Raw genomic sequence first — 15,191 nt, forward strand, 5'->3', positions numbered from 1 at the left:
AAATGCACCCCTTGGAAATAAGTTTTCTAGCTTTAATATATGAGATAAAATAACTCTTGGGAGATACAGAATTCCCAGACCACTCAAACATAGGCTCTTTAGGAAACTGAAACTTGACCACTCAGGTACGATAATCTATAGAGGCATAACAAAAATGAAGCCAGTCCATACCCAGAATAACATCGAAATTCACCATTTCTAACTCAATCAGATTAGCCAACATGAACCAATGAAGGACTATAACAGGACACTTTCTATACACTTTCTGGGCAACAATCGAATCACCTACTGGGGTAGAAACAAAGATAGGCTCATGAATATTTTTAGGACTCTTTTCAAAATTCACAGCAACCAGAGGTGTAACATATGAAAAACTGAACCCAGGGTCCAACAAAATATAGACATCAAACTGAAGTTTATGGAGCATACCAGTAACAACATCGGGAGAGTCCTCCTGCTCCTGGCGAGATGGCAAAGCATAGAACCTATTCTGGCACTGACCACTAGCAGTGCTTAAAGAGACGCCCTGAGCTGGGACTGGGCGAGTCACCTGAGCTGTAGCACTAGTAGTCTTAGTCTGAGTCTAAGTCTGAGGGCGATTATCACGACGCACTTGCCTGGTATATTGGCACTCTCTAAATTTGTGACCCAAGTCACCACACCCGAAATTACCTTTTTTCTCACCCCAACACTTACCCGGGTGGGTTCTACCACACTTAGGACATGGAGGATAATTTGGTTTACTACCAACACTGTACTGGGACCTGGCTGCATATGACCTGCTACCTTGCTCTTGCCCATCCCTAGGTACGGGAGCACTAGCTAACGATGGTGTTGATGTAGATGAACAATCTGAAACTGAGGGCGATTCCCTCCCTACAATCTAGTCTGACCCTATCTGTGCTGCTCGAACCTAGCTCTCTTATTCCTTCTCATTCTATCCCTCTCCTTGATCTTGTTTGCTTCAATCTGTTGGGCATGAGTCATCATCCTAGAAAGATTTATCTCACTATTTAACATAGCAGACCTGCACTCATTAACAACATATCTAGATACTCCTATCACAAATTTACTCATATTGGCCCTATTATTAGCTACTAAGTTAGGAGCATATTTGGCCAACTGATTGAAATTCAGACTGTACTCTTTAACAGTCATAGAGCCCTGTTGCAAGTTTATGAACTCCTCTACCTTCGCCTTTATCATCTCTAAAGGGAAAAACTTATCCAGAAATGCATCCTAGAACTCCTACCAAGATGTACGGGTGGCACCCTCACCTATACCCTTCCTCCAAGCAACTACCCAATAATAAGCAAGGTTTTTTAACCGATATGCTGGTAAATCCACACTATGCTCCTCATAGACATGCATCACTTGTGTAATCTTTTGCACCTCTTTCAATAAGAACTCTGGATCCTCATCTGTCTTGTACCCATAAAATTTTGGCGAATTCATCCGTATAAATTCAAGGATCCTCAGAACAGCTGAATCACCTCCCTACAGCTGTGGAGCCGGGGCCAGATTGGCCTGAACATTTGCAGTAGCTTGGGCCAGCGCTTGAAAGGCTGTCTGAAATTCGGCATGAGACACATTTTCATTAATTGGGTCAATAGACTGGGGTTCCTAACCATCGTTATTTCTTTTAGCTCGGTAAAGAGGCATATTCTGAAAGAGAAGAGCACGAATTAATATCTAAAAGGAAACAACTATAAGCACGATGGACTTCTGAAATAAAGAAATAACATTTTTTCCTAAAACATCTCGTAGCCTCTTACTCATAGATTTGGCGTGCTACACACCGATGATCAAGACTCTACTTAACACGGCTTCCCAGACTCTCTAGGACTCCAATAACCTTAGGCATTGATACCAATTTTGTAATGCCCCAAAAATGGGTCCCAAAGCATCACACGGTGCTTAAGGCTACAAGTATCCCCAAGATAACCCTTTGAGCTATTTTCATACCATTCAACACTCATCGATAGGATTACTATAATCAAACATCAAGATATTCTTCATAATATCATAATTCAAGATGAAAGAGATGCGGAAAGTAACAAAAATACGACCTCTCCACAAGACTGATCAATCTAACCATCTAGTCTGACAAGCCTCTACTAAACTGTATAACACTGAGCCATTGGGACAGACTCCAACTGACCATAATATGAGGGAATAAAATGATAACTCAAAATAAAAGAGTGAAATCTGAAATAACCAGTCCTCGAACCATGAGGACTCACCACTGCAGAAAATATAGACCAATGTGCTCGGAGAATCACGTCAAGACTAGGAATGTGCACCTGGTCCTACATTATAGAGAAAATGTAGCCCACGTATGAATACATGGGTCAGTACCATGGAATATGGACCGAGTATATGAGGGTGTATGCAAATTTTCATAAAATTCCTATATCACAAATATTCATAGGAAAATATGCATGCTGTAATAAGAGACTCAAATAGCTCAAAATAAAATCATCATAATCACCATAGAGTAAAACACATCGGTAACAAGTGAGTCATTGTAGTAAATCTCAATCACTTTCATAATCATTTTCAAGTCATCAAAATGAGTAGCTTTCATAGAAATTCTCTTTAACATAGAGAAATATTCATCAAATTCTTCAAAAATGATAACTTTCTCAACTCACACTTTCAAACTATAACATTTTTCATCTCAATCAGAAGAATACACATACACACTGGGAGTCTCTTACAACTGACATAAACCATGTGAGCTACATGGAGTCCAACATCCAACCCAAGTTGGGGAGAGCTATCCTATCCTTGCCATCGGAGTAGGACCTTGATCTTTTGTTCACTAGTGATCACTATATCAATCAGCCTTAGGATCACATCCTATGGGAGCACGTAGTTCTAGGGAAGTACCAATCACAGCTATACCTCCTACTCGGTGCTAAAGATTACTCCCGGATTGAGCTTAGATCATTTTAAAAGAAAATCCACAACAACGCAATTCAACAATTCATATCGGGAGCCATCATGCTACCCCTTTTTCATAATAAATCAACATGTGGATTTCTTTTCTCATTCGAGTTCAAAAATAACTCTTTCAAGATCAAAAGGTCAAATCATTCAAATATCAAGGTGTGTATAATACATTACTTCACCAAAGATCATAATCTCAAAGATGGTTTAAATCTCATATATCAACACTTGAGCAAAACATTTCAAGATTCATACTTTGTATAGCAAACAAGTATAACTCATATGAAAATCTGGAAATTCAACTTGAAACATGATATTAACATCAAAACTCAAGGAATTTATCTTTAAGAAATCACAAAAATATCATAGTTTCTTGAACAAGAATGTAGGATAATAGTTTTCATCTCAAATTCATAATTAAACAAGTAAAATCATGTATCTTCATAAAATAATACAAATTTTTGGGCACAAGAACGAAAGGATGTTCTTGTTGAAAACTCCACATACCTTTATGGTAACGGATTCGTTGAAAAATTGGACCCTCATGTTGATTGTGCAACCCTAGTTGTTTTTCTCCTTTAGTGCTCGTGGATGATGAACTTAGATTGATAATAGGGTTATGATGTGTTTAGATTCTATTAAATTTGTACGGTTAAGTTGAGGGGTGTGTAAGGAGTGCTAAAAGACTTAATTTCCCTAAAAATAACTCAAAACAGAATTTTTTTACTACCTGAAACACCAAGTGTGCGCTGCATTGCTTATCGCATACATTTACGTATGTGCCGCATTACTTATCGCACACATTTAAATATGCGCCGCATTACTTATCGCACACATTTAGGTATGAGCCGCATTGCTTATCGCACACATTTAGGTATGCGCCGTATTTCTTATTGGACACATTTAGGTATGCGCCGTATTGCTTATCGCACACCTATTCTAGTAGCCATGTGCCATTGGTTAGGCGATGCACTCTACTTCGCAAAGCCATAACTACTTGCTCGGGTGTCGGATTTTGATGAAATTGGTATCATTGGAAAGCTAATTCTATTCTATCTAAGTTGGTGGGTAGAAATATACATAAATACCATATATTTATAAATTTAGGCTCATTCAAAGATAACCCTTGCAAATTCAAACACTAAAACTTAATGGATTTCGAAACTCTTAGCTTGTACTACCTTAAGTGACTCATATAAACACACTTAACACATCATAAGCTCTCTTATAACTAGGGTACTCTTGGTAATTCATGTTCCCAAATATGGCTTACAGAATTGGGGGTTTCACATGTACGAATAACGGTTCTCTTTCTATCTTAGGAAAGTGTGGGGCATTACACCAAGTATCCTAACCTCTTCTTCGCAAACTCAGACTCAGCCCAAGGTAATAGATTTCCCTTGAACTTACTAAATTCCATGTGCATATTTCCCTTATAGAATTGGTATCAGTTACCATTGCATTTTTTAGTTATGTATTCATGTATCAGATATGCATGTTCAGCATGAGAAACTCAGTTTCTCAGCAATCTCAGTCATGCATTCATAAATTATGTTCAGCCATATACTCATGCATCATATATGCATGTTCAGTAATAAATTTCAACATATCAGTAATGTTAGTCATGAATCATGTTACAGTTGTGCATGTCTCGTATTTAAATTCAGTCTATCAGTATTCTTAGCTTAGTTAATCTCATTCAAGGATGAATGTTCCCAAGGGGGAGATATTGTAAGACCCCGTAAAATCCTAATCTTAGCTCAAACCTTTAAAGCTTGTTAAGGGGTCCCATCGCGTCGATGAATATTTTCTTCTAGCTCCCAGTGCAAATTCCAGTGAACCAATGCAAACTCGATGTGGTGCATTGGCCATCGCATCAATGCAAACGATGAGGTGCGTCGGTCTGTGCATTGCTAGGTCAGTTTTCAGTCATTAAAAATTCACGTCCTCAGAGGTAATTAGGTATTTTTCCCACATCTATCATCCCAAAACATGAAATTAAACCGTTCTAAGAATAAAAATTATTCATTCTTCACAAGTTTCTCTCAAGAACAAACCCTAGGAGATTTCAAATTTAATTCAAGGCTCAAGAACTTACCATCAATCTTTCAAAATTTAATTGTTTAGGTATGTCAAGTGTTCATTCAAGGGCCCCTTCCACCTTTGGAGTTCAAGAATCTATTTTTAAAACCTTAAGTGTATTGATTTCATGAATTTTATGTTGAGTTTGATTATATTCATAATTGTAATGATTAATTGGGTTTCTAATCCATGTTTTGTTACCAGTTTCATGTGGAGTTATTTGATATATGTATAGAATCATGTAAATCTATGCTAAACTCTTGAAATTGTAAATAAGAATTCTAATTATGGTGCCCATATGTATTTAGTTCATGTGCATGGATTTTGTCCTCTAAGTGTTTGATAAATTGCTCATGTAAACAAAGAAAGAGGGAAAACAATCATGTCATATTAGCTTATGTACAAGTTATATCATGCAAGTGTTTGATGGAATGTCTCTATGAATGAGTTATGATCAAGTGCATATGGTTATGCCTTTCAAGTTATGCTATGATTTATTTTTTATGCTATCGAGTCCTGGGGATATCCAATACCCGAAAACTTTACAGTTTACCTAGAGCTATGGCAGTTACAGAACAGTCTCAGTAGTGTCACAAACAGTAGCCTCAGTAATCAATAACAGTTACAGTTCAGTATTTAGTTTAGACCTCAGTAAATCCCGCTAGTCCATAGAACTTTGTAGTATTCCATTAGTTAACAGAATTCAGTAGTACTCCATCAGTTAATGGAACTCAGTGAACTCAGTTCAGTTCAGTCAGACAGTTTGATCAATAACAGTTCAGTCTAGCCTAGTTATACCTATCAAACAGGTCGGGCTGACCTGGCCCGACCCGGCCCAACCTGGTCCAGTTACACAAATTGGCCTGGTTTGACTCGACCCGGTCAGCCCACGGGCTGTAGGGTACCGGTTATCGGGTCCTGGGCCAGTTTATTTTTTGGTTGGGCCCAATTAACTTGGCCCAGACCAAGCCCGATCAGGGCCCGCCATTTAATCGGCCCAGTTAATTTATTTTTTTAATTTTAGAGATTGGGCCAAACTAGCCATTGGCCCAAAGGCTATATAGCCGTTTTTTGGGTCCAAATAGCTAGTTTGGTCTTTTTTATTAAAAAAAAAAAATTACATCTAAAATTATTTTTTAACCCCAAAAAAATTCCTACAAATACCCTACACTTTCAAATCATTTTCCACACAATTTTTCATTCTCTCAATTCTCAAACATTCTATAAATTTAATTTCCTAAAGTGCTCACTTTAATTTTTTAATTTTGCTATTACAAAGTACGAGTGGAAGTTTCTAAAGTCACAACCTTCGGATACTTTCAAAATTTGGTATTGTCGTTCCATCTCTTACGTTTATTTTTTAATTTGTGTATTAATTGTTGAATTGTATTTTGAATTTTTTTAGTTTAGTTTATATTATGGATAAATTAAGAAACCTCGTCACCAAAGGTGTTACAAAATTTGTTCCGAAAGCGGTAGTGGTAGTAAAAAGTAAATTACTAGCAGTAGAGGTACTTCAAGCAGTAGATATACTCATGTGCCTCCGACACCGCTTAGTCAACCTTTTGAGGAAGAAGTTGGTGTACCTTTAGGTGTAGGTGCCCACGATATGGATTATGTAAAAGCTCAAAAAAATTATGGTATAGAAGAAAAAAGTACAGTAGATGCGGTTAATTTAGACGAAGATGATGAAAATATTGGTAAGACACCCAAAGTAGTAAATGCTAACGTTAGATCTGAATCGATTAATCTTCCTCCCCGTCCTCCCCGTGCCCCAAGAGCTCATAAAACAACTAGTATTATATGATAATTTTTTGAACATATATCAGATACTGATGTGCAATACAATATTTGTCAACAAATATATAAGCATAAAAGCGGAGGTAAGGAAGGGGGTACGGGTCTATTAATGAGACATATATGTGATGTTCACGAAAAAGAGTTAAAAATTGCACAAGGTGGTAAGGCTGTTGGTGGGTCCACACAAACTAGAATAGACCCAACAACCGACCATGTAATGAAGAAGTATAATAAATTGAGGGACCGAGAAGAAATAGCTAAAATGATAGTTGTGGGTTGTTTACCCTTTAGTTTTCCTTCTTCTGATGCCTTTATTCATTATATTCAAGCAATTTTTAATCCTATGTTTAATGGTATTCCTTGAAGTACTTGTCGGGCTGATATTTTTAGACTTCATTCATAATATTATTTTTATTTATCAACATTTTTAAAAAATATTTTATGTAGAATTTCCCTAACTTCTGATATTGGGCATGCTATAAATAAAAATTATTATTTAACTATTACTTGTCACTGGATAGATAGTAGTTTTGTTATGAAAGAACATATTCTTGCTTTTTTATATGATGAAGATCGTAAACATACTGGAGATTTTATTGCTGATTCGATTGCTAAAGTTGCAGAATTTTATGGTATCGAAAATAAAATCTTATGTATTGCTTTTGATAATGCTTCTAACAATAAGACTGCTATAACAAAATTTAAATCTAAGCTATCTCCGCCGTTGCCTGGAATTTTTCATATTAAGTATACATGTCATATATATAATTTAATTATAAGAAATGGTCTTGAGTTTTTTGAGTTTTATATTAAAAAAAATTGGCTTGCCATTGATTTTATTCAAGGAAATAATCGTAGAAGTTGAATTAGAGACTTTAAACTTAAATGTGAACAAAATAGACTTGCACCGATATTGATGCTTGAAGAATGTGATACTAGATGGAATGCTATGTATGATTTTTTAAAAACTTGTTATAAATATAGAGTTCCTATTACACTATCTTTTAACTAATATTGTGGTTCATTTGATGATTCTGCTGATTGCATGTTACAAGATTCTGATTGGGTTGTAATTAATTATCTTGTTAAGTTTTTGAAAAAAATTTATATAGGTACGGTTGAATTTTCGGTTCTTATTATCCTACTGTTTGTAATATTTTGACATATATAGCCGATATTTCTGGTTTGCTCAAAGAATATAAAAATAAAGAAGGTTACAAAGATGCTGTTGGTGTCATGTTTGCTAAATTTAAAAAATATTTTTTTTTTATTCCCCCTATTTACTTGGTTGGTGCTATGCTAAATCCTTGTATGAAATATAATACTATGTGTCACTTTAGTACTCTTATTTATTCTAATTTAGAAATAAATACTAACAATGATTCTCGACAAGTATAACCTGATTTATGGACGACTATGGGTGATGCGAATGAATACATAGATAAATTATATAATCACTATGCTGATTTAGTTGATTTAACCGTACCTAGAAATAGCACTCCAACTATCGCTCCTCATCCTCCCAAGGAGCCATCATCTTCTAAAAGGCTGGCGCATAGTGGTTTTCCTTATCACTTTTATGATTTAAATTGTTGGAACAGTGTCGAGGAGGGAGCTTACACATAAACTTATCTGAAAGAGCTTAAGTATTATCTTCGGTCACCGCTAGAGGATTGCAGACGATGGATCAATACATTGGATTGGTGGAGGAGTAATGAAACACAATATCCTTTGCTTTCAATATTAGCTAGAGATATCTTGAATGTTCCAATGTCAACCGTTGTATCGGAGAGCGCTTTTAGTCAAGGACGACAACAACTTGGAGACAACCGACATTCATTGGGAAGAAATGCAATGAATGTTCTCGTTTGCCTCAGAGATTGGATTAGAGTCGAATGAAGAAATCAAGGAATGTAAGCGGAGCCGAACGACGAGTAGAGACTTGAAAAAATTATGACTTCACGGGAGAACTCAGCAGAATCAAGTCCAATGCATGGTTTTGCCCCGGTTAACTTTGACTATCCTATGCAAGTTCCCGTTAATATTAACATGAATGAGTTTGAGAAAATGATGCAAATTTTTGTAGATTTTTCATTCATGTAAATTATAAATTTTGGATCATTTTGCAATAAATAAAAGTCAACGTTCATTCATTCCTTAGTCCTTACTTTGTAATTTTTTTCATTTAATGATTTGAATTGAATTTCTAGTTTAAATTAAAAACTTAGTTTTAATATATCATTAATTTACTATTAAGTATTATAATATTATTAACTTATTATATTAAGTAGCATATGTTTTATTTAAAATAGTGTATATATGTGTATATATTTTCTAAAATAATATATATTTAACGTACACATGTGTATATGTTTTATAAATTAGCATATAACTATAAATATAGTGTGTGTGTATATTGTGATATATTTTATTTAAAGTAGTACGTATATATTGAATGATACGTATATATGTGTATATATCTTCTATAGACGTATATATTTAACGTATACATGTGTTTATGTTTTCTAAATTAGTATATAACTATATATATATATATATATATATATATATATATATATTTTATTATATATATATATATATATATATATATTGTAGTATATATATATATATATTGTAGTATATTTTATATAAAGTAGTACATGTATATTGAATGGTGCATACATATGTGTATGTATCTTTTATAGACGTATATATTTAATGTATACATGTGTATATGTTTTATAAATTAGTATATAACTACATATATAAATATTTAAGTGTGTATATATTGTAGAATATTTTATTTAAAGTAGTACGTATATATGTATATAACTTATATAGACGTATATATTTAATGTATACATGTGTATATGTTTTATAAATTAATATATAACTATATATATATATATATTGTAGTATATATATATATATATATATATATATATATATTATAGTATATTTTATTTAAAGTAGTACATATATATTGAATGGTGCGTACATATGTGTATATATCTTCTATAGACATATATATTTAATGTATACATGTGTATATGTTTTATAAAACAGTATATAACTTTATATATTTAAATATTGTAGTTTGTGTATATTGTAGTATATGTTTTATTTAAAGTAGTACATATATTGAATGATATATATATATATATGTGTATATATCTTCTATAGATGTATATATTTAATGTATACATGTGTATATATTTTATAAATTAGTATATAACTATATATATAAATATTGTAGTGTATATATATTTTAGTATATGTTTTAAAGTAGTACATATATTGAATGATATATATATGTGTATATATCTTCTATAGACGTATATATGTGTACATGTTTTGTAAATTAGTATATAACTATATATATATATAGTGTGTGTGTATATTATTGTAGTATATTTTATTTCAAGTATTATGTATATATATATTGGATGATACGTATATATGTGTATATATCTTATATAGACGTATATATTTAACGTCTACATGTGTATATGTTTTATAAATTAGTATATAACTATATATATATATATATATATATATATTAGTATTTTTTATTTAAAGTAGTACATATATATTGAATGGTGTGTATATATGTGTATATATCTTCTCTAGACGTATATATTTAACGTCTACATGTGTATATGTTTTATAAATTAGTATATAACTATATATATAAATATTGTAGTGTATATATATTGTAGTATATGTTTATTTAAAGTAGTACATATATTGAAGAGTATATATATATATATGTATATATATTCTATAGACGTATATATTTAATGTATACATGTGTATATGTTTTATAAATTAGAATATAACTATATATATAAATATTGTAGTGTATATATATTGTAGTTTGTTTTTTATTTAAAGTAGTACATATATTGAATAGTATATATATATATGTGTATATATTTTCTATAGACATATATACTTAACGTATACATGTCACATGTGTATATTTTTTATAAATTAGTATATAACTATATATATATATACATATAACTATATATATATATATATTGTATTATATATATATTGTAGTATATGTTTTATTTAAAGTGGTACGTATAGTCGTATATATTGAATGTTTTGTATATATGTGTAATTGAGTATATGTGTGTTAAATTCTAATGTAGTATATACTATATATATAGTGTATATATATTGTTTAATGTATTTAAAATGTATATAGGTGGGTATATATATTGTATATTAGAACAAAAAACTTTTTTTTGTATTTTGACCGGTTTTGACCGAATTTTTAACCGGGTTTGACCGGGTTTAGGTAGGTTAGATAGGGTTGGGCTAAGTGGGGCGGTTCAGGGTTATTTTTAAAAAAATTACTGTTGGACTTGAAATTGGCTCAGCCCACTTAACCAGGCCCAAAACTAGCCCAGCCCACAAACCATTTAAAATTAATGGTACAGTTCCGGATTGACCCGGCCCGGCCCACTTGACACCCATAAGCCTAGTACAGTTTAGAAATCAGTCTAATGTCTATTCAGTTGGGAGTAGGATTCAGCATCGAGCGAACCCATGGATGAGGGCATTCCTGCTAGCAGAGGGTTTGACCCTTGTTGCAATCCCTGCATTATAGAACTATGTAGCCAACGTAGGTTGAGATATCTTCCTGATAGACAAGGGTTGATATATCTCATACGAGTTTTCCTACCAGCGAGGGTTGACAAAAGAGCTTCCAGTCAGAGAGGGTTAACTCACAGTTATCTTAACCCATGGCATGTTACTGACACCCTTCTAACTGGGGTTACAGGTTGGACCCCGAATCAGTTCAGAGAAGGGACATGTCGGTTAGATAATTACCTCCCATAGTCTCAGTTTCATTCTTTAGAATAGAACTCAGTTTAGTTCTACAAAATTCAGGACTGTTAGACACAGTCATTCAGTTCAGTATGAAACTCAGAATAGTTCCACAGAATTAGGACTGTCAAATACAGTTGCTCAGTTAACAGTAATACACTATCAGTAAACTAGTAATTCTGAATGCAGTATCCAGTGTCATCATGACCTCAATTATAATTTACATATTTCATACATGTACTCTCATTCAGTTATGCTCATGTTATTCAGTTAGTATTGTTCATGTATATGAACCCATGCATCTCAGCCTACCTCACTTAGCATACTAGTACATTCAAAGTACTGACGCATACCTTTTTTCGTGCTATGATGTCTTATATCATAGGTTCAGACGCACGGGCTCCTAATTATACTTAGCATCCCGATCCATCAGCAGCAGACTAGTGGTGAGTCCTCATTGTTCGAGGACAGATTTATTATTAAAGTATTTCAATATTTATTTTGTTTCAGTAATCGGAGTTAGTTAGGGACTTATCTTATCAACTCCTTGATTAGACAGTAGAGGCTTTTCAGACTAGAGTATTTTCAGATAGATATTTAGTTTTAGTATTTATTTTAGATTTGAACCTTATGGCAAGTTTTTGCCTAATTTTTGCATAATTACAGTATTATTATTCAGTTATTGCAGCAGGTACCAGTCATGGGTTAGGTTGTGGTCCTTTGAGACTATGAGCACCGTGTAACGTCTGAGGCAAAAACTCGGGGTGTTACAAATGCCCCCATCCTTAGGTTTGCTCGGTTCTAAATCCTACTCCTAACTGAAAGACACTGAAATACTAACTGGTTTATGCACTGATAACTAATAACTTATAAGCTCAGGTCATGGTATTCTGAAAATAATAGTGCATACTGATTCTGGGTAATTATGAACATATAAACTGATAATGCTCAACATGAATATGAATATCTGAGTATACTGATAAGTTCATGAATTAACGGTCTGAATACTTGAAAAGCTGAATTTATGTAAATCACATAGGTATCGGGTGTTCATAACCCACCAACATGTAATGAGCACAAAATATGATATCAATCTTGAAACAATATAATAAGTTATTATCGTTCAAAGACCCTAACATAGACATTTCATCAAACATGTAAAAATCATAAGCTTATACATTGGAATATCTTAAACATGGGAAAATAATAGGATAATATGGCTAAATTCATAACTTAGGGTTCATCCAGAAATTAATTGAACATGATATGGGAATTTCAATATTCAAACATGATATGACTCATTCTACTTGAAAACACATAAAGACATAGCTCGTAATTGAAATCAACAAGAGATTCATGGACATAATTCAACTTGAAACATGTAAATCCCATAATTTAAAATCAAAAAGGATTCATGGACTCCATGGGTGAAAGGGGACCCATGGATGAACTCCCGCATACCTTAATTCGATGCATTCTTGAAGAAACCTAGAAATTGAAGTTTGAATCCATGTGTTCTTGAGAGAAAAAGATTGAACTTTGTTTATGGGGGAAAGGGGAGGTTTTTTACGTGAGTTACTTTAAGGAAGATGGGAAAATAATGCCCTTTGGAGTGCTATAAATCGTCCTTTGGACGTTTGGGATTGAGAGGAAAGGACCCAAGTGCCCCTGGACCCTTAAGAAGCTGAAACATATGGGGAATAAGCTCCACGCCGCATCCCATATCTCATTGAGAGAGCGCTGCATCGCTCCCCAAATAGTGTTGAGAAATCAACGTGCCACAGCCAAATCACGGACCCTTACCGCCTCTCACGAAATAGGCCATAACTTTTCGTACAGGTATCGGATTAAGGCGAAATTGGTATCGTCGGAAAGCTAGTCAATTATCTACAAGTTGGTGGGTCTTGAGCTGCAAAATTTTATGTATATAAAAATTTATACATATTTAAAGTAGACCCTTGTAGAATCAAATACCAAACTTTGGACGAATCAAAGGCTCTTAGCTCAATTTTGCTCTAAATGATTTCTATGAACATTTTTCACCTTATAAGCACTTCACACACTAGGAAAAAGTTCATTACACATGTATTAACATACAAATCATGGGGTTAAAGTTTACACGCATAGGAACGATACTACAAAGTCTAGCTCAAAAATTCAGGGTGTTACATAAATCATCCTCCAATGAGGGTAGGAATCATTTTCCTACTCGAATGCCAGAAATAGTCATTCTCAATGGAGACTCGGGCTTGGTCAATTCTTTGAGGAGACGTATGTTATGTCATTTTATTGTTATGCCAAGCTTATAAGCAGAGGTATATTTGCATGCTTTATTACACTCGGCCATGCTACACTAATATTAAATTGGTGTCAGTTTTTCCATAATCGATACGTATCAAACTTTTCTTTTGATCCTGGTTCAAGCTTTCTGTTTGCCTACATTGCCGCAAAGAAAAATATGGCTTATTTTATTAGGCATCAGGATATCATTTTGGCAACAAGAGAGGCTGATTTTGTTGGAACACAAACTGCGGTGTAGCTTCTGCGAAAAAATGTACCCAAAGCTATTTGAATAGTTTCTGAAGTTTGTGACTAAAATATTATTGAGAGTGCTTTAAGATTATTGTATTATGTGACTACAAGATAATCCTGTGCTTTAAGATATCAATTGAAGTAGTTTGTGGTTATTGGAACCAAAGTTATATTAAGTGTACTCAATCCCGCAATAAGAGTGGATAAAGACATAAAGCATGAAGCTCTTGTCTTTGGCGCGGTGAACAATTTAATAGAAGCATTGAACTTAATAGCAATTATAGCCCTTAGAGTCATAATTTTTCTTTTCAAATAATACGCAGTTTGTCCGTGGGGCATACTACTTAGGTGGATTTTTCAAAGGAATCATCAATGGTTGCAGGTGTTGTATTTTACATTGACTCAAACAGTGACACAGAGACAAGAATGGGCCAGAATAATATTTTGCCACAACAATTGCTCGAGCAACGACTTATTTCTTATGTCCCAAATTGATGTTTTTCTACTCGAACCTTGAGGACAAGGTTCTCTTTCAGGATGGGAATATTGTTGTGAACCAAGTTGACTTTGTACTAGGCTATGGGTTAGAAGTGGTGAATTGGGCTGATCCAGTTGAGATTATTGGGAGAAAATATTACAAAAAGTAGCATACTTAACACTATAATTACGAGTGCATGTTTTACTCTCACTATTTTATATTTTTCTATTTTCACTCCACTATTTCACCTCCCCCAAATATAGCTATATCTTTTACCTCTTTTTTTCATCTTATTTTTTTATCATTTTATTTTTTTATTTTATTTTATTTTTATTTTTTATTTTCACTTTATTTTCTCTCTTCTATTTCTCTTCTTTTTTCCTTTTTCGTTTTTTTATTTTTTATTTTTTATTTTCTTTTTTTCCACCTTTTCATATTTGAAGATAATTATCTCCATGATCTTCAAGATTTTAAAATAAAACATCATTACTTCCTTTCACTCTCT

Source organism: Capsicum annuum, unplaced genomic scaffold, assembly GCF_002878395.1.
Source record: "Capsicum annuum cultivar UCD-10X-F1 unplaced genomic scaffold, UCD10Xv1.1 ctg998, whole genome shotgun sequence".
Taxonomy (NCBI): domain Eukaryota; kingdom Viridiplantae; phylum Streptophyta; class Magnoliopsida; order Solanales; family Solanaceae; genus Capsicum; species Capsicum annuum.